Source organism: Lycorma delicatula, chromosome 8 (genome assembly GCF_047948215.1).
Source record: "Lycorma delicatula isolate Av1 chromosome 8, ASM4794821v1, whole genome shotgun sequence".
NCBI classification, from domain to species: Eukaryota; Metazoa; Arthropoda; class Insecta; order Hemiptera; family Fulgoridae; genus Lycorma; species Lycorma delicatula.
This window is the reverse complement of record NC_134462.1, coordinates 106,941,516-106,966,893: the sequence shown is the minus strand read 5'-3', so window position 1 is coordinate 106,966,893 and position 25,378 is coordinate 106,941,516.

The window sequence follows — 25,378 nt, the reverse complement described above, 5'->3', positions numbered from 1 at the left end:
CGGTCAGACGGGAGCAATGAATGACCCTGGTCAGCGAACAGACGTGTTTGAGATGATTTTAAGATAATAAAAAAAGAGAGAAAGAGATAAAAATCGCTCTATAACTTATATACCGTATTTAACTTTTGCCATAATCTTGGCTGATTTATAATTGTTCGCTAAGTATTTATTAGAGGTGGATATTAATTTCACTGTGTTCGCATATTTACCTGTTGTCATGGTCATATTAGTTTAATAATCGGTTGGTTAGTTCGATGTAGCCTGATTAACTCGATCGCATACCGCTGCAGGACATTTGTAATGCAGATTTTACTAGAGCATTAGATCAGTATTTGGTACATTGTAGTACGTTGTCGGATGAAAAAGGCTCGGCCACACCTGTTCTATACATTTCAACTCGGCAGTTTATACTATATTGGAATAAAAGTCGATCAAACGATTCAGACCTAACCGGGCTTTCGACTTATAATTATATTTATATCGGCGATATATAATTCTTTTAAGAAAGAAAGCAGACGGCATTTTATCCGATTATTTTTGTACAATATACTGACGTAATGCTTTGTTTAATATTATTAAACGTATTACGAAGTACTTTCGCTTTTAAACCTGGTTTTCTGATAAATAAATTTAAACATGTAACAGATAACATGTACACCGACAACCGCGCCTGAGTAGTAACTTCTGCGTCTTTCATTCTTCGTTTGAATTCCGGTAATATGTAGAATTCCGCACGCTCGCAAATTTCTATACCTTCCGTTTTATAGGTCGACGTTAGGAAGGATATCCGGTCGTAAAAATTCTGTCAAAGCTTTCTTTGTTAATAACAGGTAAACTGGATGTACGAAGAGGTACTTATGAAAATATTTGATGTTAATTTTTTAAGGAATTACCGTCCTAAGCTCGTTTGAATTTTGTCAAAGTCAATTATTTTGGTTTGCCTACGTATTAAATATTTTTGTTCGTATATTGAGACCGACCGATTTTTTAGACTTTTTTTTCAAAGTTTAATTTTTTAGAGAAATAAGTATATATTGACATTACTTATTTCAAAACGAGTAGAAAACTGAAACAACATTGATAGTCATTAAGAAATAAATAAAATAAGAATCACTGTATCGACAGATAGATGTCACTCTCGAAAAAACAAATACGATGATAGTACTCGTTTATCTTACATAATTCTCAGTTTTTCATTAACGGACGCCGTTACTTCTTTTCGCTAAAGCGTTGTAAAATAAAATTATATACAGTTATCAATTTTTTTTTAATACATGAAAAGAAAATTAATAGGTCTACCTTTATCTATTTTTCTTTTATACATTTCTTTTTTTTACAATAAAATAAAATTTACAACTTACGGAAATCCAAGCTTTAATAATTGATTTTTAAAGTTTCATTGTTTTTTCCATTATACTGCAGGTATCAGTAAATCATTTCTGGGCGGAACCTGGTGAAATCAGGCGTTACCTTCTTGGTCCAGCTTTGTGAAAAACTTTGCTCGCAAACGCCTGTGAAACTATTTGACAAAATGTTTTGAAATTTACTTCAGTTATGTTCTTAGTATGGCAATACACGAGATATTCCTCCTTTTAGGTAAAAATATAGTTAGTAGGGAAAAAAAAAATTTTTAATAGTTTTTATTCATGATATATTTAAATAATTTTCATCTAATTTATTCATTAAATAATTAACTAAGTAAAACTCTTCAAAAATAACATTTATTTTTTTAAAATTAAAAACTAGACGACCCGTGCTGCTTCGCAGCATCAGTAACCTAACTTATATTTTAAATATATAATAGATAATTAACTTACTGTGTGGTTCATAAGACATCCTTCCAGACAATATTAGCTGTGCTTCGACCCTTTGGTTTAATCTCCATTTTCACATCGTTAAAGGATTTTGCGTATGATTGGGCAAAGTATAATTGTCAACGGCTAAAAACTGGTTCAGGTAAGAAGATTATCCAGAATTCTGGATTAATTTCTGGTCCAGAATTTATCCTTGCGGCTTTTTGATCGTCTTGAAAAATTCTAACCGTATAGGAAATTGTCTTCGTTTAAAAAAAAGGGCGATAGTATTATCAGACGTCAAATTTGAGGCACTACTACCTGCTACAATTTCCACGTACAAACTGTTTTCATACATATTTCTATTATGTCTCCTTCCGTTTAACAATCCCTTCGTTGAATTTAAATTTAGTAGCAAAATTATAATGTTACATTCTTTTAATGCCTACATGTGCGGCGGAAAACCTCATTTCGAGAGTATTTAAAAATTCGGTAGGAAACTGCAAAGTTCACATCCTATGTTATCGATGTTTTTACCCTCGACTCTCTTCAAGTTCTCGATTCTCCAATTTCGTCTAAATGTTCGGCATAAGGCTAATTTCGTCTTAATATTGATGTTTTTGGTGCTAGAATTGCATATTCGGAAGATTTGAATCGTCTAGAAAGGAGTTAGTATTTTGTCATGTATTTCAGTAACAATATCCGTGTTTGAAATAATGGAGTTAGGCAGTTCAATCAGGTCTTCATCGTTCGCAAATTTTAATAAAAAGTTCGAAAATTGAGATTCCTCTGCCTGTTTGATTGTTCCGGGCTCATTTGATGTTACGACGTGATGATTGTTTTAAGACCTAAACGAATTCTGTATATTAATTAATCGCTAAGGTAGAGTGATTTGAGTGTATTTTAATTGTGAGGAAATCTGTTCCCTAAAAACGTTTTTAGGAATTAAGTGTTCTAAGTCGGCGTGAGTTCAATTAATGGGGCTTGACGTGTTATAAGACCCAAAGGAATTCCCTATCTTATTATAATTATTTGCTGATGTACCCGTCTCGATTTGAATGCCGTTGAGGTAAGGCTTTGAATAGGCAAAAAGCTATGTTCCCTTATAACTCCTCTAATAATTGAGTGAGCGTATTAGGTGCATGCTGTGTGTGTGTGGCGTGTTTAAGGACCCCAACGAAATCTGTAACTAAATTAATTAGGAGAAATTGCAGAGAAACTATTTTTTTTTTTTTTACCAATTTATTTTAATATATACATTAGTTATGCAATTTTAAAATAATTTTGTAAAATTATATTTTTCTGACATTCATCGTTTTGGCAGTGGATTCTTATATCATATCGAAGATTTTGTTAGATTTTTACTTCCTTGTACGAAGTAAAGGAAGTATTGTGATCGCGAAAAATTTCGGTTTTCAGATTTCAACGGAACTATCCATTTTTACTATTTTCGGCGTAACGTCTGTACGTACGTATGTATCTCGCATAACTCAAGAACGATTAGCCGTAGGATGTTGAAATTTTTGATTAGGGCTGTTATAACATCTAGTTGTGCACCTTCCCTTTTCATTGAAATCGACTGAACCAAAAGTATCCAAAAAAGCCAAAAATCCTAAAATTTGGATTTTGGACTTTTTCTTAGCTGCTGTAATAAGCCCTCATTGACAGCTTTTCAACGATGTAAGTGGTATTTATTTTCATTGGCTCCAGAGCTATAGTCAAATGAAATTTAATTAATGAAATATTTGGATCTTTTAAGGGGAAGGCTCATCGGTTCGAAGAATCAGGCTTCAGCTCCTTTTTTTATTTATATATATATTGATTTATTAATAATTATTAACGTCTGATTGTAAAAATTTTTTTGCGATAAATAATAATTCAATAAAAAAAAATTATGAAAAAATATCAGAAGTTATTAATGAAATAAAATTTTATGTACTTTTCATTAAAAAAAAAAAAAAAAAAAAAAAAAAAAAAATGTGTATATGTAATTTAATAGGCGTACAAGGAAGTCATGTGCCGACTTCCGTGGCGCAAGTGGTAGCACCTCGGCCTTTCATCCGGAGGTCCCGGGTTCGAATTCCGGTCAGGCATGGCATTTTCACACTCTACAAAAATTGTGATTCACCCCATCCTCTGAAGTAATATCTATTGGTGGTCCCAGAGGTTAAAAAAAAAGAAGAAAAAAAAGAAGTCATGTGGTGTCCAGATCAGATTTTGTGTACATATAATCAGTGTTTTCCAGTTAAAGATGACTTTCGTAGACGGTTAATAATTAATGATACGTTCAAAAAAAGAATTACTTTTAATTTTATAAATTACTGTTATTATTATAGATTTTTTTGTATAATTCAGTTATACAAAATTTAATTATACTTTATTTTTAACGGAACGACAAAAATATTTGAAGATCTGAGGTTCACTTAACGGCAATATCAAGTAAACGGTTGGCCTAATTTGTTGAAAAATCAGCCGCCAAACTCTAATTATGCTTACACACTTTTACGATAAAGTATAATTAAAAATAAAAAAAAACTTACGGAAACTTAGTTTATGGGGGTTTTACCCGGGTCCCGTCTTATTTCCCGAAAATTTTATCTACTTTTTATAAGGAACTGAGAAAAAAATTTTACCAAGATTTTGTAATCTCCTTCAGCAAGTTTCATGTTACATAAATTCAAGATCCAGCTGTATAAACGAATATTGTTAAAGATTTATTGATTAGCTTGTTGTAATATAAAAAAAAAAAAAAAAATCTGTTGGAAATTGTTACAGATCGAATTAAGAAACAAATCATACGAATTGCCAGATTTTCTTTCATAAATTAAAAATAACAGCAATAGTTCATAGATGCACTCTTTATCTTATAGGGAGATAACATTCTGTTTATCTTTTATTAAAATATCGAAAAATAGACCAAAACCAAAAGCAGAACAATACCTTTGATCGTAGTTTTAAAATACTTTGTTGCTTAAATTTGTATCAGGGCTAAGACCGAACCTAACCTGTAGGTTTCATAAAAAAGGGGTAAACTTTTCACTAACGATCTGCGACTGATCAAGGACGTTTGCTTTTATTTTGAATCGAACATGGGTACAAATTTCGCATGAGAAATGATATCATAAAAGCTTTGAATAGTGTATCTAAAGATTAAAATTTACGGTAGGGACATATAAAAAAAATTCCAAGCCTTAAATAAGTATGGAACTTGATATATATGTATAACAGACAGTATTTCTATCGACTGTCCTGCGTGAATCTATTACTTCTCGTTACAGACGACATTCTATTCTTGAAAGAATGAAAAATATTATCTTATAACCTAAAAAAAATCGTCTGATAGATGTGGATAATATTTTTACGTATATACAGAGTGTCCTGGGGAGGTATTGGCCAAATTTAAGGGACTAATTCAGGACATCAAACTAAACAAAAAAACTCGTGTGAATAAATTTCCTATTCCACTACATTCTTCCTGTGCCCTCCGTTTGTACTTTTCCAATAAAAATGTATATTTTAAGAACGGGTTAAGATATTTTAATGAAAATTGTCCAACAAATACTCAAGTTCTACAAAATATATAAGTTTGAAAATTTCAAAATGGCAGTCATATAATTTTTTTAATCGAGTTTTATCGGATTATATTTTATTAGATAAAATGTTTAGCCTTTCATTGTGAACAAAATGACTCCTCATTTGTTCAAGTCGGTTGATAAATAGATGACATATGGCTGAAATTGTTGATGTATAATTTCTTAAAGTAATTTAAGAAATTATACATCTGACAATTTTATGCTTGTTTTCATTTCCTTCACTAATTGAATTAATAATAATCTTTATTATTAGTAAGTGAAAACAGGCATAAAATTGTCAGTCTGCATAATTTTTTCAATCCGCTTGAACAGTATTCCAGCTGTTTATCAACCGATTTAAACAAATACGGTATCATTTTGTTCATACTATAAGGATTAACTTTTTATCTAACATAACCTACTTCTTCAAATTAATATTTACGGATATATTAGTGATTAAAATAAATTAATGGCCCTTATTTTGAAATTTTCAAACATATTCATTTTGATAGGAGGTGTTCTCGGGTACATGAATACCAAATTTCATTAAAATATCTTAATCCGTTTTTAAATGTACATTTTTATTAAAAAAAAAACCACAAAATGACAGACTGAGAAACACTGAAGAGAAATAGGATATTTTTTTCTTTATTTTTATGATCAAACGAACCCCTTAAATTTGGCCAACACTTCGAAGGACATTTTGCATATAGTGTTCATAAAGTATGGCGATCTTTAAAATAACTTCCTAACAGTTAAACCTAAAAAAATTCAATTTAGTAAGTACTTATAATTTGAAACGACCTATTTTCTCGGTACTAGACCAAACTTTGATAAGCGTACAGGGAATCTCCCTCCATGAAGGAGGGTAAATAAATAAAATAATCGAAATGATAGGAATGTGAGACAGCATTTTAAAGGGATGTATTAAAGTAGACATTTATAATCTGTTTTTACATTTATAATATATTTATAAAGTCGTGATCTACATAACTCATTATAATGTTCGGATCAGAATAAATATTTATCTGTTAATTTATTTACGGCAGTCTTCCTCTTGTTGTATCCATTATTAAAAATTCTCTATTCTCACTACAGATATACAAAAATTCAGAAATTATTAACTTTATGATAAAGCGACTCGAAAAAAATGAATTTAGCATTACTGAACTAAAACTAACCTCTGAAGTCTATGAAAACATTAGTCGGCTGATATTTGGCAAAAAACAATTTAAAACAGATTGGCCAACCACGTAATACAAAATTATTTTACTCGTTTCAATTAATTTCTACAAGATTATATACTGACGCTAGCAAACTTATTTTTTTACGAGAGAGCTCTCCTTATTTTTTCGTCCGTGCTTTGTAATTTTATTACGTAATGAACAAAATTCTATCTCTTCTAGAACATTACCTGTTTAAAGATTTAGTTTTTCATTATTCTTTTTTTCTGTCGCATTTCATTAACCTTGCTTTTTTGTTTTATTTATTTTCAATCCGAATGTCGTGTAGCAATAAATTCATACGATACACAATTTCTTTTAATTTATTATAAATTTTTCCAAATTTCATCTGGATTCAACGTTAAATTAATATATTAATAAAGTTAAGTTTTATTAATTTTTTATTTATTTTTTTATTTATTGTTTGTATGTCTTTAGTTATTTACAAAAAAATAAAAAATTGTTGACACGCAATAAAGTTTAATTTAGGGTCGTCTAATGCTCTATAAATTTATTATTCTTTTCTTTTTATAATTTTATTATCGTTTATAAAATAATCACAACAATCAAACTATTAGTTAAGTTAGGTTACTAAATCGTGCATGCAAAATGTGTTTGGTCACGGTAAGTAATAAAAACTTACATAAGCATTCTAAAAGTTGAAATTATTTTAACGCTTTTTTTGGACAAAAAAGTATTCTTTAAAGCAAATTTTTATGGTAATCTTTAATAAAAAAAAAACAAACAAAAAAACCCATCAAATAAGTTCGTTTAATTGTAAAATTATTTTTGAAAACTCAGATAAAGTAAAATAATAGAATATCTCTTAATTTATTCCTCTACGGAAGTACATATTAATAAAAGTTTTCTTTCTTAATTAAAAGAAAAAAGATAGCATTGTCTTTTATTAGAAAACGATATATTATTTATCTTTTAATTGTAATTCAACCTATATCATCTACTCTTTCTAACGATTTGACGCATTCAAAGTATCCGGATTACCAATTAGAATTACCCTCTTGTAGAGTATTGATATCCGCAATAAATCTAACCATTTTGATTATAAAATGAAGGTATAATATAAAGAAGTGAATTTTACCATCAGCATTTTGCTGAACACGGGGCATGATCAGTGGAACAGTACATTCAGTTAAGTAAACAAGACGATCGTACATCGTTTCACGGGTGACTTTTTTTGTAAATAGATAAATCTTTTATTCTGATCGCTAAATAATATAATACATTATATAGGTTAGGTCAGGAACGGGTAAATTTTTTGCTCCACGGATGTAAAAAGAAACTGCCCCGACCTTTGCCTTGATCGATCAAGGGAAACCGAAGTAAAACCGATCAGAGCAGAATCACAAAATACACAATCGACTATAAAATAAAAGATAAATGTAATTAAAGTTTATATTAACTAATTAAAATACAAACTATTGAAATAATGTTAAGTAGAATATATCGCGATTGTAAATGTAAACAAAAAAACAAAATACAAAATAAAAAAATAATTCAAGTTCAGATGTTAATGAAAATTATACGAGTACACATTTACGTGCATGATGCAGAGAATTAGGATTTCTTTATTTTAATTATTTAAAAATTAATCGACAAAGAAATATTGTTTTTATAAAAGAAAATATTTTAATTATATTTTAAATAAATTAATCAGTTTGAATATTTTAAAAGATTGGCTAAACAGAAACATAATAAGCCCTTTCTGGTAAGTCGAAGTATTTTGTTGATGTACACTTACACAAAAATAGTTGTGTTATCCGGTTTTGTAGAGATTGATTGTTACTTTTTAAAAATAAGCAACCATTCTTTTCAACAACAACCGCACCTTCGTAAGTATAAACACAAGGTGTTAACTTTTTATTTTTTGAAAATCGCTCTATACAGTAATTATTTATGAGCGTCAAACAACCGATTTTTATTTCCTTGTACGAAGTAAAGGAAGTATTGTGATCGCGAAAAATTTCGGTTTCCAGATTTCAACGGAAATATTCATTTTGACCATCCCTGAATCTATTTTGACTAGTTTCGGCATGACGTCTGTACGCACGTGTGCATCTCGCATAAATAAAAAACGATTATTTTTTTTTTTTTTTTTGTCTTCAGTCATTTGACTGGTTTGATGCAGCTCTCCAAGATTCCCTATCTAGTGCTAGTCGTTTCATTTCAGTATACCCTCTACATCCTACATCCCTAACAATTTGTTTTACATATTCCAAACGTGGCCTGCCTACACAATTTTTCCCTTCTACCTGTCCTTCCAAAATTAAAGCGACTATTCCAGGATGCCTTAGTATGTGGCCTATAAGTCTGTCTCTTCTTTTAACTATATTTTTCCAAATGCTTCTTTCTTCATCTATTTGCCGCAATACCTCCTCATTTGTCACTTTATCCACCCATCTGATTTTTAACATTCTCCTATAGCACCGCATTTCAAAAGCTTCTAACCTTTTCTTCTCAGATACTCCGATCGTCCAAGTTTCACTTCCATATAAAGCGACACTCCAAACATACACTTTCAAAAATCTTTTCCTGACATTTAAATTAATTTTTGATGTAAACAACTTATATTTCTTACTGAAGGCTCGTTTAGCTTGTGCTATTCGGCATTTTATATCGCTCCTGCTTCGTCCATCTTTAGTAATTCTACTTCCCAAATAACAAAATTCTTCTACCTCCATAATCTTTTCTCCTACTATTTTCACATTCAGTGGTCCATCTTTGTTATTTCTACTACATTTCATTACTTTTGTTTTGTTCTTGTTTATTTTCATGCGATAGTTCTTGCGTAGGACTTCATCTATGCCGTTCATTATTTCTTCTAAATCCTTTTTATTCTCGGCTAGAATTACTATATCATCAGCAAATCGTAGCATCTTTATCTTTTCACCTTGTACTGTTACTCCGAATCTAAATTGTTCTTTAACATCATTAACTGCTAGTTCCATGTAAAGATTAAAAAGTAACGGAGATAGGGAACATCCTTGTCGGACTCCCTTTCTTATTATGGCTTCTTTCTTATGTTCTTCAATTGCTACTGTTGCTGTTTGGTTCCTGTACATGTTAGCAATTGTTCTTCTATCTCTGTATTTGAACCCTAATTTTTTTAAAATGCTGAACATTTTATTCCAGTCTACGTTATCGAATGCCTTTTCTAGGTCTATAAACGCCAAGTATGTTGGTTTGTTTTTCTTTAATCTTCCTTCTACTATTAATCTGAGGCCTAAAATTGCTTCCCTTGTCCCTATACTTTTCCTGAAACCAAATTGGTCTTCTCCTAACACTTCCTCCACTCTCCTCTCAATTCTTCTGTATAGAATTCTAGTTAAGATTTTTGATGCATGACTAGTTAAACTAATTGTTCTGTATTCTTCACATTTATCTGCCCCTGATTTCTTTGGTATCATTACTATAACACTTTTTTTGAAGTCTGATGGAAATTCCCCTTTTTCATAAATATTACACACCAGTTTGTATAATCTATCAATCGCCTCCTCCCCTGCACTGCGCAGTAATACTACAGGTATTCCGTCTATTCCAGGAGCCTTTCTGCCATTTAAATCTTTTAATGTTCTCTTAAATTCAGATCTCAGTATTGTTTCTCCCATTTCATCCTCCTCAACTTCCTCTTCTTCCTCTATAAAACCATTTTCTAATTCATTTCCTCCGTATAACTCTTCAATATATTCCACCCATCTATCGACTTTACCTTTCGTATTATATATAGGTGTACCATCTTTGTTTAACACATTATTAGATTTTAATTTATGTACCCCAAAATTTTCCTTAACTTTCCTGTATGCTCCGTCTATTTTACCAATGTTCATTTCTCTTTCCACTTCTGAACACTTTTCTTTAATCCACTCTTCTTTCGCCAGTTTGCACTTCCTGTTTATAGCATTTCTTAATTGCCGATAGTTCCTTTTACTTTCTTCATCACTAGCATTCTTATATTTTCTACGTTCATCCATCAGCTGCAATATATCGTCTGAAACCCAAGGTTTTCTACCAGTTCTCTTTATTCCGCCTAAGTTCGCTTCTGCTGATTTAAGAATTTCCTTTTTAACATTCTCCCATTCTTCTTCTACATTTTCTATCTTATCTTTTTTACTCAGACCTCTAGCGATGTCCTCCTCAAAAATCTTCTTTACCTCCTCTTCCTCAAGCTTCTCTAAATTCCACCGATTCATCTGACACCTTTTCTTCAGGTTTTTAAACCCCAATCTACATTTCATTATCACCAAATTATGGTCGCTATCAATGTCTGCTCCAGGGTAAGTTTTGCAGTCCACTAGTTGATTTCTAAATCTTTGCTTAACCATGATATAATCTATCTGATACCTTGCAGTATCGCCTGGCTTTTTCCAAGTGTATATTCTTCTATTATGATTTTTAAATTGGGTGTTGGCAATTACTAAATTAAACGAAAACTAAATTAAACGATTATTATTGTCTATAAACTAAAATATATTATTTAAGGAAAAATTTAAAATTCAGGAAACTGAATGAAACATTATTATTGATATCAAAATTATCTGTTTATAGAAGCTCATGAAGATTTAAGTAAACACTTTGATTAGAAGGTAATTTTCACTTATTATACTTAGTAATTTTATCAGGGATCAATTTTAATGTTAATTTTTATTATTATTTTTATGATAATTTTTTTTAATTATTGAATTTTATCATTTTTTTCAGCTAACGATATCAAATAATTGAGAAAAGCCAACCTAAAATATTTTATTGATAATTTGAAAATTCAAGACACTGATCTCAACACGTATTATACATAACAAAAATACTGTTTTTGGAAGCTCATGATGAAGTAAGTAAAATACGTTAGGTATACAGCAGTTTTCATTTATTATATTTAAAATATCATTTATTCTGGTTTCATTACTAAATGAATTTTTATTATGATTTATTTTAAATTAATGAATTCTTTCATCTGAAAACAGGAACGATTTGAGAAAACCTTACCTAAAATTTTTTATTGAAATAATGAAAATTCAAGACGCTGACTGCAACATGATGATTGACATCAAAAATACCTCTTCTACGAAGTTCATGAAAAGGTAAGTAAATACGTCGATTATTAAGTAATTTTCATTTATTATATCTAAAGTATAATTTTGTTACGGTGCAATTATTATATTAATTTTTATTTATTTTTTTTTTTTTACAAATTTGTATTAACTTAATGAATATTATTTCAGCTGACAACATGAATGATTTGAGAAAAGCTACCCTAAAAGATTTATTGAAAATTTAAGACTGCAACAATTTGACAGATATCGAAATAACTTTTTGGAAGCTCATGAAAAAGTAAGTGTATATGTTGTTTATAAGGTAATTATCGTTTATTATAATTAAAATAAAATTTTATTACGGTTTCATTATAATAAACATTTTTATTATTTTTTTTTATTATGATTTATTGTAACCTAATTAATTTTGTTCACCTACAACAAGAAACATTAGAGAAAAGCTAATTTAAAATTATACGTGGAAAAATAAAAAAATTCAAGTCACTGACTTCAGAATTTTGATAGATATGGAAATAAACTGGTTTTGGAAGCCGATTAAAAAAGTAAGTAAGTACGGAGATTATAATTCCATTTAGAATTAATATATTTAAAAAAAATTTATTACGTTTAAATATTTTATTAGTTTTATTTATTAATTTTATAATGATTAATTTTAACTTAAGGAATATTTTTCAGCAGATAACTTACAATATGACACCTACACTTTGATAGATGTGGAAAAACCTGTTTTTGGAAGCTCATGAAAAATTGTGTAAATAAGGTGATTTAAGTAATTTTAATTTTATTAATTGAAATACTAAATTATTACGGTTTCATTATAATATTATTTTTATTAGTTTTTTAGTAATAATTTAGTTTATTTTAACGATTTTTTTCAGCAGACAACATGAATGATTTCAAAAAAAACTTATATAAAATTACATTGAAGTAAAGAAAATTCAAGATACTGAATGAAACAATATGATAGATATCGAATAACCTTTTTTGGAAGATGATGAAAAAATAAGAAAACACGTTGTTTACGAGGTAATTTTCATTTCTTATATTGAAAGTAATATTTTAATTCGGTTTCTTTATAATTTTTTTTTCTTGCTATAGATGACTATGAGTAATGCAATTTACGCAACCCCCCCCCCCCTAAACGGGGGAGTGTCGGACTCGCAGGAGTTCGGCTAGATGTTATTAAGAGCCTATGTGTACCCGCACCCTGCCGACTAAAATACCTATCTCACCGTTTCTCCTACACCGGAGCCGGTCCTGCAGTTAAGATTGCGCGGATGCAAGACGTATCTTCAGGTTCCAGGGGTCAAGATTTCCCGTGCTTCATCTCCGTCTCCCATCCGCTCAAATGCAGACGAATTCCTTGCCGGGTGATCTTCAGTCCTGTTACTGATGCGGGTCCTAAATCAGGCTCTATCCAATTCTCTAGCATCTCAGGATACTGGTTGCTAGGTGGGACTACCTTGTCCCATTTTGCTCTTCTTTATATAATGTATGGAAATGTATTTTTCCGGTGAAAGCCGGCTTAACCACACATCTCCTCTGACCGTAACCCATCGCCGGCATTGGTAGATGGTGTGCTCACGGTATCTTAAAGATCGCCGTACCTGAATAGAGGAGAAGTTATCCTGCCAAATCGGTGCACGTAGGTTTCAAACTGGACATGTCCAGAAAGTAGCTGCGTAAGGAAATAAATTGATTATAAGGTAATTTTCATTTATTTTATTTAAAATATAATTTCGTTACGGTTTCCTTATAATATTAATTTTTATTATTTTTTGTTTTATAATAATTTATTTTAACTTAATGATTTTTTCAGCTGAAAATAAGAAAGATATAATAAAAACTAAACCTAAAATTTTTTATTGAAAAATCGAAAATTCAATTATTGATTGCACAATGCAAGTTTTTGGAAGTATACGTTGATTGTTAGGCAGTTTTCATTTATTATATATATAAAATATAATTTTAATACAGTTTTATTATAAAATTAATTTTTATTTTTATAAAGACTTAATTTAACTTAAATTTTGTTTAGCGGATAACATGAAAGATATCAGAATATCGGTCATGAAAATTTTTATTGAATAATTGTAAATTCAAGATACTGATTGCAACAATATGATAGATGTCCAAACATCCTGTTTTTGTTTTTAAGCGCATGATAAAGTAAATAAGTACGTTGTATATAAAGTAATACTAATTTTTTTATTTAAAATACAATTTCATTACGGTTCGATTATAGAATACGTTTTTATCTTGATTTTTTTTAAATTATTGAATTATTTCGGCCGAGTTCATGAAATATTTGAGAAAAGCAAAGCTGAAATATTTTATTGAAAAATCGAAAATTCCAAACACTAACTGAAACAATATGATAGAAACAACCTGTTTTTTGAAGCTCATGGGAAAAATAAGTAAATACGTTTATTATGAAGTAATTTTCATTTATTATTTTGCAAATATGATTTTATTACGGTTTCATTATGTTTTTTACATAATTTATTTTAACGGAATGATTTTTTCAGGTGACAACATCAAAAGAAAGGCTAACCGAAACAAAACAATTCAGGACACTGATTGCAACAATATGACAAATATCGGAATACATTTTTGGAAGCTCATGGAAAAGTAAGTAAATACGAAAATTATGACGTAATTTTCATTTATTATTTTCAAAACATCATTTTATTACGGTTTCATTATTATTATTATTATTTTTTGATATAGATGAGTCTGAGAAATGACATTTACGCACCCCCCATAAACGGGGGAGTGCCGGACTCGCACGGGTTCGGCTAGATATTATTAAGAGCCTATGTGTATCCGCACCCTATCGAATAAAATTCCTATCTCAGCGTTTCTCCCTCACGGTGGCCAGTACTACATTTAAGCTTTGCGCAGATCCAAGAGGTGTCTTCAGGGTCCAGAGGTCCAGCGTCCCCGTGCTTCATCACCGTCGCCCATCCGCACAAGTGCAGACGGATTCCTTGCTTGGTGATTTTCAGTCCTCTTACTGATCTGGGTCCTAAATCAGGCTCTATCTCGTTCTCCAGCTTCTTTCGCTTTAATAATCAGGTTACTTGTTGTTCGGTGTACTACCTTGTCACATTCCGTTCTTCCTTTCATCTTGTATGGAACTGTTTCTTCCGGGGAAATCCACCTTAACCCGAAATCTTGTCTGTAAGCTTGTAGCTATTGTAACAGGTACCATGATTCGACTTCCGGAAAATTTCGACATATTTTTGTGTTTCACATCCCCCAGACCCCAAAAACACCGTCAGCTCAAAAGTCTTTACGTATAGTCTATACGTACTAATATATATATATATACATATACTAATATGTATATATATATATATATATATATATATATATATACATATTTCACTTGTGGACACGATAACTGCCGTAATCTTGAGCCAGTCACTTTGAAATTGTTTCCTAAAAAAACACTCGACTCAAAATCTCAGTCGAGTTCGTTAGCCAAAATCGGATCATGAGAGTAGAAATGTTTTTTTTAAAAACAAAATATGGCTATAACTGTTTTATTAAGTAAAATGTCGAATTCGTTTAAATTTCCACGGTTCTTTGGATAAGGGCCTAAAACTTATGCAAGAAAATTTTTTTGGTATCACCAACCATTGGCTCAGGGAGTGGTTTTGAAAACAAAAAAATTATATCTCCCTTAATAGGCACAGTATTGCATCGGTTTAAAGTGGTTATTAGTCCTCTAAACATTACCTAAAACTTTTGTCTGAAGAAATTTTTTGATATGACCAACCCTTACGGCAAGGGATGATCAAAATGTTGCTGGAATTGTAAGAAGATTGGCCTTGTCGTATGCTAAACATGTGAAACTTTTTTTCACATGCAACCATTGTCGTATTTAGTAAATTTAAAGTATTTCTTAACTTGAAGGTGGAAATTTTTTTTGCCCCTTCTAAGCTCCGGTGAAATCTTTTTTCAACTTAACTTTTTTTTTTAATTTAATTATATTGATTTATTAATAATCATTAACTCCCGATTGTAAAAAAAAAAAAAAACAATAAATAATAATTCAATAATGACAATAAAAATAAAATATTTAAAAAATCGGAAGTGATTAATGAAATAAAATTTTATGTACTTTTCATTTTTAAAGAAAAAAGGAAGGTCGGATTCGAACCGATATACCTTCGCCTTGTAAAAGCAAAATATTTCATTAATTAAAATTTTATTCGGCTATAACTCTGGAAGCATTGAAAATAAATACTACTTCTGATGCATCATTGAAAAGCTTTCAATGACAGCTTATTACATTGAGATACATACGCACATACGTACGTACAGACATTACGCCGAAAATAGTCAAAATAGATTCAGGGATGGTCAAATAGAAATTTCCGTTGAAATCTGAAAACCGACATTTTTCGCGATCACAATACTTCCTTTACGTCGTACAAGAATGTAAAAATTGAGAATTATAAATAACGGTTAATTATTTTAATTGGTCCCAAATTATCTTTATTGGTAACTGGTCCCTGGTTATTGAATTCACTGGTGTAACAATTCGATTTCGCAGATCTTGAAGATTAGCAGGCTTAATTGGTAAACCCACCGGGTTGGTTTAGAGGTTAATTCGTCATCGCAAAGCAGCTGATTTCGAAGTCGAGAGTTCTAAGGTTCAAATCCTATCAAAGGCAGGAATAACCTTTTTTTACGGATTTGAATACTAGATAGTGGATACCAGCGTTCTTTGGTGGTTGGGATTCAATTAACCACACATCTCAGGAATAGTTGACCTGAGACTGTACAAGACTACACTTCATTTACATTCATATACGAGGTGCGACAATAAAGTAATGAGACTAATGTAAAAAAAAAATGTTGCTTACCGTTTTAGTCATGTTTAGTGTTGTCTCCTTCAAAGTATTTCCCCTCTGATTGCATACACTTATCCCAGCGCTTCTGCCATTGATGGTAACATTTCTAAACTCATCTTCTGTAATATCCTCCAAGACCTTCGTCACAGCTTTTTGGACATCTTCTGTTGTTTAAAAATGGTATCCCTTGACCGCCATTTTGACTCTTGGAAATAGAAAAAAGTCGCACGGAGCGATATCTGGTGAATAAGGTGGTTGTGGTAGTACTGAAATTTGTTTTGAGGTTAAAAATTGCTGTACTGACAGAGCAGTATGGGATAGCACATTATCGTCATGCAGAATCCAATTATCAGCAACGTTGGCACGGACACGAAGAACTCGTTTACGAAGTCTTTCTAAAATTTCTTTGTAGAAATAACGGTTAACTGTTTGTCCAGGAGGCACCCACTCTTTATGAATAATTCCCTTGGAATCGAAGAAGCACACAAGCATGCACTTCACTTTTGACTTTGACATGCGAGCTTTTTTTGTCTGGGTGATCCCTTTGAGCACCGTTGCGAACTTTGGCGTTTTGTCTCTGGATCGTATTGAAAAAACCAACCTTCATCACCAGTGATATCACGGCTCGACAAATCTGGATCGATTTCCGTTTGCTCTAACAGATCGGCTGCCACATTTTTCCGTGTTTCTCGCTGTTGTGTGAGATTTTTGGGGACCATTTTTGCACAAATCTTTCTCGTACCAAGATCTTCAGTTAATATTAGACGAACCGTTTCTCGATCGATGTTGAGTGCTTCTGCAATCATTTTCGCGGATAATCTTCGATCAGATCGTACGATTTCACGCACCCTGGTCAAGTTGACATCTATCCGTGAGGTTGATGGTCGTCCACTGCGGTCTTCATCTTCAACATTCATTCTGCCTTCACTAAAAATTTTATGCCACCGAAAAACTTGAGCTCTTGACATAACCTCCTCTCCAAAAGCCTTCTGAAGCTTATCGTAAGTTGTCGTCGCGTTTTCACCCGATTTAACGCAAATAGAAATGGCATACCGTTGCGCAATATTTTGCGGTTTCATTTCTGGGACGAGAGACACGAACACGTGTTCACTTATTACAGCACAACTCACGACTGAGCAGTTACATCAATGTGCCGCTTGGGCTAGAAGTAGCTTATAGACCAAGGTCAATGATGAGAAAAATGTAAATGAGAAAAAAGTAAATGAAAAAAATGTAAATGAGAAAAAAGTAATGAGAAAAATCAGTCTCATTACTTTATTGTCGCACCTCGTATATCATCCTCTGAAGTAATACCTTACGGTAGTTCCGGAGGCTAACATATAATAAAAAAAATAATAACCCTAAAGGAAAAGGTTATATATATATATTTGTTGTTGTTTTTATTCTAATGTCGACAAATTACAATTACAAAATAGAATTATAAACGAGTGTTCTGGTTCAAAGTAATAAAAAATTTTATTACATTTCCTATTTAAAAATTAAAGAGATAAAACATTTCATTTAATAGAACGTAATAATATTAAAAATGCTTATCTCATAAAAACAAATTTTATAAAAAAATACGAATAATACACGTGTAATGACACGGTTATAATAAATTATAATATGAAAATCAAGTTTAAATTTTATATTATATTACAATACAATACGAATAGGATAGGCCAACTTATATTTTAATATCAACGCATCAATTTATATTTAAATGACTTGAAAATAATGACGCGATATTTAATAATTATTAAAGGTCCTATGTTTAATATAAATGAGGTCATCGTTTTAAATGAACTTTTATTCAAGATCAGTAAAATATCTTTAATAAATACAAATAAATTATTATGTTTGTTTTTTATGCAAAATGTCTATTTTGCAGACTGAATGAATTATAAAATTTTAAGGGGTTGCAAATGAGTAAAATGAGGGGTTGCAAATTACAAAATAGTTTGTTTCATCATATTTTTGGACAATCTAATGTTTTAGGTAAATTTCATAAGAAATCAACCTATTGTAATGAGTACCATGATTCGACTTCCGGAAAATTTCGACATGTCTTCATGATTCACATCCCCCAGACCCTAAAACCACCGTCAGTTCTAAAGTTTATATATACATTTATATATATATATATTTCACTTTCTTGTGGACTCGTTAATTGCCGTAATTTTGGGCCAATCTCTTTTTTAAATTGATACATAAAATATAACGACCCAAAATCTCGGTCGACTTCATTAATGGGCAAAATCGGACCATTGAGGTGGAAATAGGGGGGGGGGGGCTTATTAAGTAAATTAACGAATTTGTTTAAGAAGATGGAGCTTGTTATGCTAAACATGTGAATTTTTTTCACATGTAACCATGGTCGTATTGAGGAAATTGAAGTTTTTTTTAATTTTACGGTGGAAATCTTTTTTATCCCCTATTTAGCACCGGTGAAATCTAATTCCGCCTTCCTGCGTACCGAAAGGGATTTTTTAACTTCAAAACCCGTTTTAATTTTTTGAAGGATTTGCAAGAGATGATATACTTTGCATAAAAATATACTAGTGTAATATATTCTCGTGTAATAAATAAAGATGTGTAACATATATTTATTAGATACACGTATACGTGTATTAGATATACCTATTTATTAAGCATAATAAATGTAATAATGCCGACAAACTTGACGTTATATTAAGACAATTCAAAGCAAATCTATATTGATTGATTTTGTGACAAACGAAATCAATTTGACCATTTCAAAAGAATTTTTCGTTTAATAAAACATTTAGTAATGTTTTTTTTGGATGACTGTTATTCTTATTCGTGCTATGCTGTTTTATATTAGGTTGCCTATAACTATTTAGTTGTAGTTATTTAGAAATATGATTTTGAACTCTTTGTCTTTATTGTATAAAAAGGATGGTGCGTGGGTTTGTTTGTTTGTCGTATGTGCTCACAATTTTATGTTAGCTGCTACTGGCGCTGAGCGGGCCAATAGTGGGTACCGGGCGGCTGCGCACGACGACTCTCTCTCTCTCAGCCGACTCCTGCCGCTAGAAGCAATTCGTTGTCGATTAATTTACAGATTATTTAATTTAATTTCTAAGCGTAAATTATTTATATTTATATTTGTATTTTTATTTATTAATTTTATTAATACAAGAAAGATATTATTTAGCAGTAAAATAAAGGATTCTTTATTTAGCGGGAGACAGTCGTTACCGCGCATCCGGCCGGCGCATAACACATGGTCCACTCTGCGTCAAGAGCAGCAGCTGGACCGGAACTAACGAAATCTCACACGAACACACACACGCGCACACACACACGCGCACACACACACACACACACACACACAATACTAAACGAAGCCAACTCCCTCTTTAAATTCTAAATCTAATCACTAAATATATAATCTAAATATAATATATCACTCTAAATATAATCTATTAAATTTTTTATCTACTCACTCCTTAACCTTATTTTAAATATAAGAACATAAAATGTTCAGAAAAATATTCTCTACGCACTAATATTTCTTTTATTAAAATATTTCCGTAAAATACTTATTCTCACAAACATGAGGATACGAACACGTCCAGGGGGCAGAGCCCCTGACCGGCTAGTAATTTTTTATTTTCACGATTACTTTTATATGTGCGAGAAACATAAGTGGTCCAGCATTAATATTATACTATTTAACAAAATAGCGTTATTTATTACATTTATATTATTATTTAATTACTAATCTGTACAACCTTATACAAAGTGTAAAGTGGGATATAAATTAATAGCCTAGTACCATAAAGAAAGGTCGCATCCTTTGTGTACGAAGAACTCTTTTATTTTTTTGAAGACTGGAATAAAATAGATTTTTTATTTTTTACGATAACGTTTAAAAAATATGTATTTATATTTTTAGATTAATAGACCTGTACGGATTCATAGGTAAAGTATGTAAGGTAAAAAAATCTATCTTATAACCTTCGAATAAAATGAATGCCTGTACTTTGAAGTGGAGGAACATTAATTCCGATTCACTTGCTGCATTGCGATAAATTCTTTTTAGTCTGCAGCAGATAAACTGTATTAGTATGAGTCATAATACAGTATCCTGTTTTATCTATTGTATCAACAAATCCCAGTCATTCAGCCGATAACCTTTGTTCTTTCTAAGTATATTAATGGTATATTATACAGTATATACAACCATTATATTTTCAATACATTGTACATAAAATTTCTAGTAACTTGTGTGTATATATATATATATATATATATATATATATATATATATATATATATATATAAGTTACTAGAAATAACTCATATTTCCTTCATATATTTTTAGCATCTGCAAACTATTTTAGTAAAAATATTTAGATGAACTTACTACTTCTTGTGAAGTGACGATGAGTTTTTAGAACAATCCACGAAAACAAATACGGAATGTTCAAATTAAATAGGCACCAGCACTTTATTTAGTTTATAAATAATAGTTTATTGTAAAACACAAACATAAGAATTTACTGTTGAAAATGTTGTCTTTTCACTTCTGTGCACTTGTCAACACGTTTGACCATGTTCCTGGCTACTATTATTTGCTGCTATCTGTGTATATCCTGGATGGCATCGGTAGGTAATGTTTTCTTCAATTCCTGTACAGTATATGGATTGCTTCTATAAACAGTTTCTTTTATGTAACCCAGCAGAAAGAAATCTGAACCGGTCAGATCAGGAATCACGATGGTCACACTCCCTTAGAAATGTTTCTTCCACCGAAAAAATACTGTAGCATCTCCATAGTAGCGACCTGTATAGCAAGTGGCGCTGCCCTGTAGCAACCGGCAATCACGCTCGTCCTCTTGCAGTAAGGCTATATAAACTGTTGGATAATTTCTTGGTAGACGGCAGCATCCAAAGTTTTTAAAAAAACAAAGGTCGTATTATTCGTCGTCTTGAAACCGCTCACTGTACGCCTACTATTGGAGGGGAGATTCAAAGAAAAAGTACGGGGTTTCAGTACCCCTTGTCCGGTACTATTAACAAATTCGCCAAGGTGAAACCATTCTTCAAGAGAACTATTGACATAATACCAGTGAACCCTGTTAGCATAATCGTCGTTAGTTAGCTCGTAGAAAACCCGCATTCGATACAGATAACATTTCAGCATTCTCTTCGCTTCAATTTGGGCTGAACCTTGTAAAATGTTTTTTCCCGGCCTAGTCTCAGCAAATATTTACGAGGAGATTTTGATACTGCCGCTTTAATTTTTTGTCCGACTTGCGTCGTAAAAACTGACCTGTGTCGAACACGTTTCTGATCTAAATTTTTGTTTCAACAAATTTTTTAACCGACTTCTGAATAACACTTTTTACTGGTGCTTCCTATTCAAATTTCTCTCTGAACTTTTGCCGACACACAACATGAGATTTCGTCTGGAAATAAGCTTTTATCATCGTACACGTTTTTCAACAGTTAACAAATTTTAAAAAAACGGCAAACGATTACGTAACCTTGTTCGAAGACCAATGCTCGGCACAGACTGGCAATACTCTACTTTGCAGGCGATAAACGTCTTTCCCATTCCAACTCCAGTCGTACCTACAGCTTCCACATAATTTTACCCATCTCACACCAATATAAATATTTTAACAAATATGCATTTAGTATAAACTACTGAGTATTGGGGCCTTTTTTAATTTGAATATCCAGTAGTTGCTTATAAGTATTGGTGAATGGGTGGTGTGGTTCAATGGAGATTTTTTAAAAATTTCCTTTTTACAAATTCTAAGGAAATAATGCACTCATAATTTTTACAAATACTGCTCGTTTCTATAATTTATTTTACAAAATGGTACTTTCTTTTTAGAAGTAAAACTTTCTTATCAAGTTATATTTTATGTTTAAACTAATAATTTTCAAAAAGATACAAATATTAGTATTAGTAGTAAAACCGTATACCAAATTTGGATCTTCTGCAGTAGACGCCCTCATTTCTTGAAAAAATAAACCTATCGTATTCTAATTTAATATATCCTAGGAATCTTAACCTAACCTTAACCTTAATCTAACTAGAAGTCCGGCTCTATTATCTTAACGAAACAGATAACTACTAACTGATATCAGTTAGTATTGATTTTAATAAGTTTAATCAAAATATATAAAAGTATCGTTTATTAATGAATAAACTGGTAGACAGTCTAGTAATTCAGCGCAATATTTCGGCTTACGAGAGAGAACCTTATTTATGCTTCCGTTGCCGTTTTTATTAAATAAAAAAAAATCTTCTCGATAACTAATTAAAATGTTTTCTTTTACAGAGATGATATTACTAAGTCGATAAATATTTACTAAAAAAAAAATTATAATAATAAAAACTGCTTTTTTGTACCCCGTTCAACGTGTACACAAATATGTGCTCAAATTAATTTTCGATAGAGCCTTTGGAAGTATACATTAAACATAAAAAACATATTACAAAGTAACTTACAATTTAAATTTATATTATAAATACGTGATCTATATAATGTATTAATCATTATGTATCTGCAAGAATAAAAGATTTATTTATTTTGGTCTAGCATAAAGATTCTTTTATTAGTACCTTTAAAGGACATACGGTTACAAAAATCGTCGGTTACAAAAAAAGAAGAGAAATTATTCCTGAATAAGCGTTAAGGGGACAGAAAAAAATCCTTGAAAATACCGCTACCATATCCTTTTAATTGTATACATTTCTTGTGGTGGTAAGTGGCATTTACCACCACAAGAAATGTGGTGAAAAATTATACCAACGGGGGGAAAACAGAAGAATAAAAAAATATTACCTTTAAAAATAGTAGGTGAAAAAAAAAAAAAGACATTGATAGATTTTAAAATTTATACGTGGAAAAGACTTACCGCATATAAACGAGATCCTGCAACCTAAAAAACAACGGTCATTTCCTGCAGACAGCGTTCCATTTAACTCTGTTATTCCGACTCTCAAGGTCAATCTGTCTTCTCTCTATAGCAGTAATGATACCTTGTATCCATCGAGTACTAGGCTGTTCCCTCTTTGTTTTCGTAAGGGACCCACTCAAAATTCTTTTTTTGAATTCTATTTTCCGCAATCCCTTTGAGATGTCTTTTGTCCATAACGTGCAAGTCGCCTGCCTTCAATCGATTTACTCTTTACCTCCATTTGTAATAATCGCGTGATTATTTTTCCGATCCAAATTTCCGTTCCACGAAGAACACAGGTGTCTATAACGGATGTAAAAATTAAATGTTTAAGTTCTCTTTGTGGTTTTACCATCCCAAAAAATATTGCAAAGTTTTCTACTTATCGCTGGACTCGTCATAACCGCCTGAAATCGTATTAACTTCTAAATATTAATACTCATTTACAGTACGAATCTTCCCAGCAGTCGTCAGTAGATTTGTTACTTTCACCAGACACTGGGATTTACTTTCATTTCTTATACTCTCTAATTAAGCGGTTTATCACGTAAGTAACGATCCTCTTGAGTTATCATCTGATCATCGATAAATAAAAACGTATACACAGTATATTCCTCGACATATACATCCGTATACTTACATCTCATCTCACTGTTCCTTTAATACAAAAAGTAAGAATACCTTGAAAAGGATTGGAATATTAGAACATCCTTTGTGAACAAAAAATCCTCTAACAACACCCTCTTTTTTATTTTATTGATGGAGAGTTAGACGGATGAACAGCATTCGCTTGCGATTAAAGCACCGTATAAGAACAGCGTTGTTATACACTTATAATTTTCTTTTTTTTCGTAAACGCTATAGAAAGATAAAATCTATTTTTACCGAACACACCCAAACGTTAACGAAAAGAACGATGTTTATGTTTACGTCAGTTTTAATGGCTTACCTATTTTAATGAAATTGTTGATAATTACTAATGGGAATGGGGGTGTATTAAAATTACAAGAAATTATTGAATATTGAAATACTTCAGTAAAAATATTTACTAAAAAAAAAAAGAAATCTTACAAATTGTAAATTTTTGTGCAGATATTTTAAAAGTAACCGTACTTGTTTAATGTGATTTTTATGGTAGGGTAAGGAAAGACATTGAAAAGCTAAAAATTAATTATAAAATATGTGAAGATGTAGGTCATCTGTAATGCATTTGAAATTAAAGTTTAATACGCAAGAGAAGAATGGTAAATAGAATAAAACCATTCAAACATTAGATATTAATACATTTATAATGGAATATATATATATATATTATTCGACCGTTGATTATAAATTTAATAAAATTAACAAACAAAATGTAATTTTATGAAATGATATTACACTATAAGATATTACACATAAATTGCTCATTTCAGTAATTTTACCTTAATAATTTTACCTTAATCTAAATAAAATATCCCTTTATTTTTCTTTCTCTTAGTCTGATTCGACTGAAAGTAACGATTAAATAATAATAGTTAACGAGAAATAAAATAATGAAGCTAAACGTACTAAATGTTCAAACAATAATAGATATAATAAAGTGGGAACTTATTAGGTTATCCATTATCAGATTCTTGAAGTTTACCTTTCTACTACGTAAAATACTTCGACACATTATTTGAGAAAAAATATTGAGACGTTATAAATATGTTTGTAAATTTACGTGACTTGCGTGCGACAAAATAATTAAAAACATTCCTTTCCAAATATATAATAATAATTTTTTTAATTTTATTTTAAGATCTGTAGGCGCATGTGTATATTTTTTGGTGTGTGTGTGTGCGCGCGCGCATATGTATTGTTATTATTATATTATTGTATTTACTAAATGCTCGCTTCATAAAATATTACATAAACTTTGAAAATTAATAA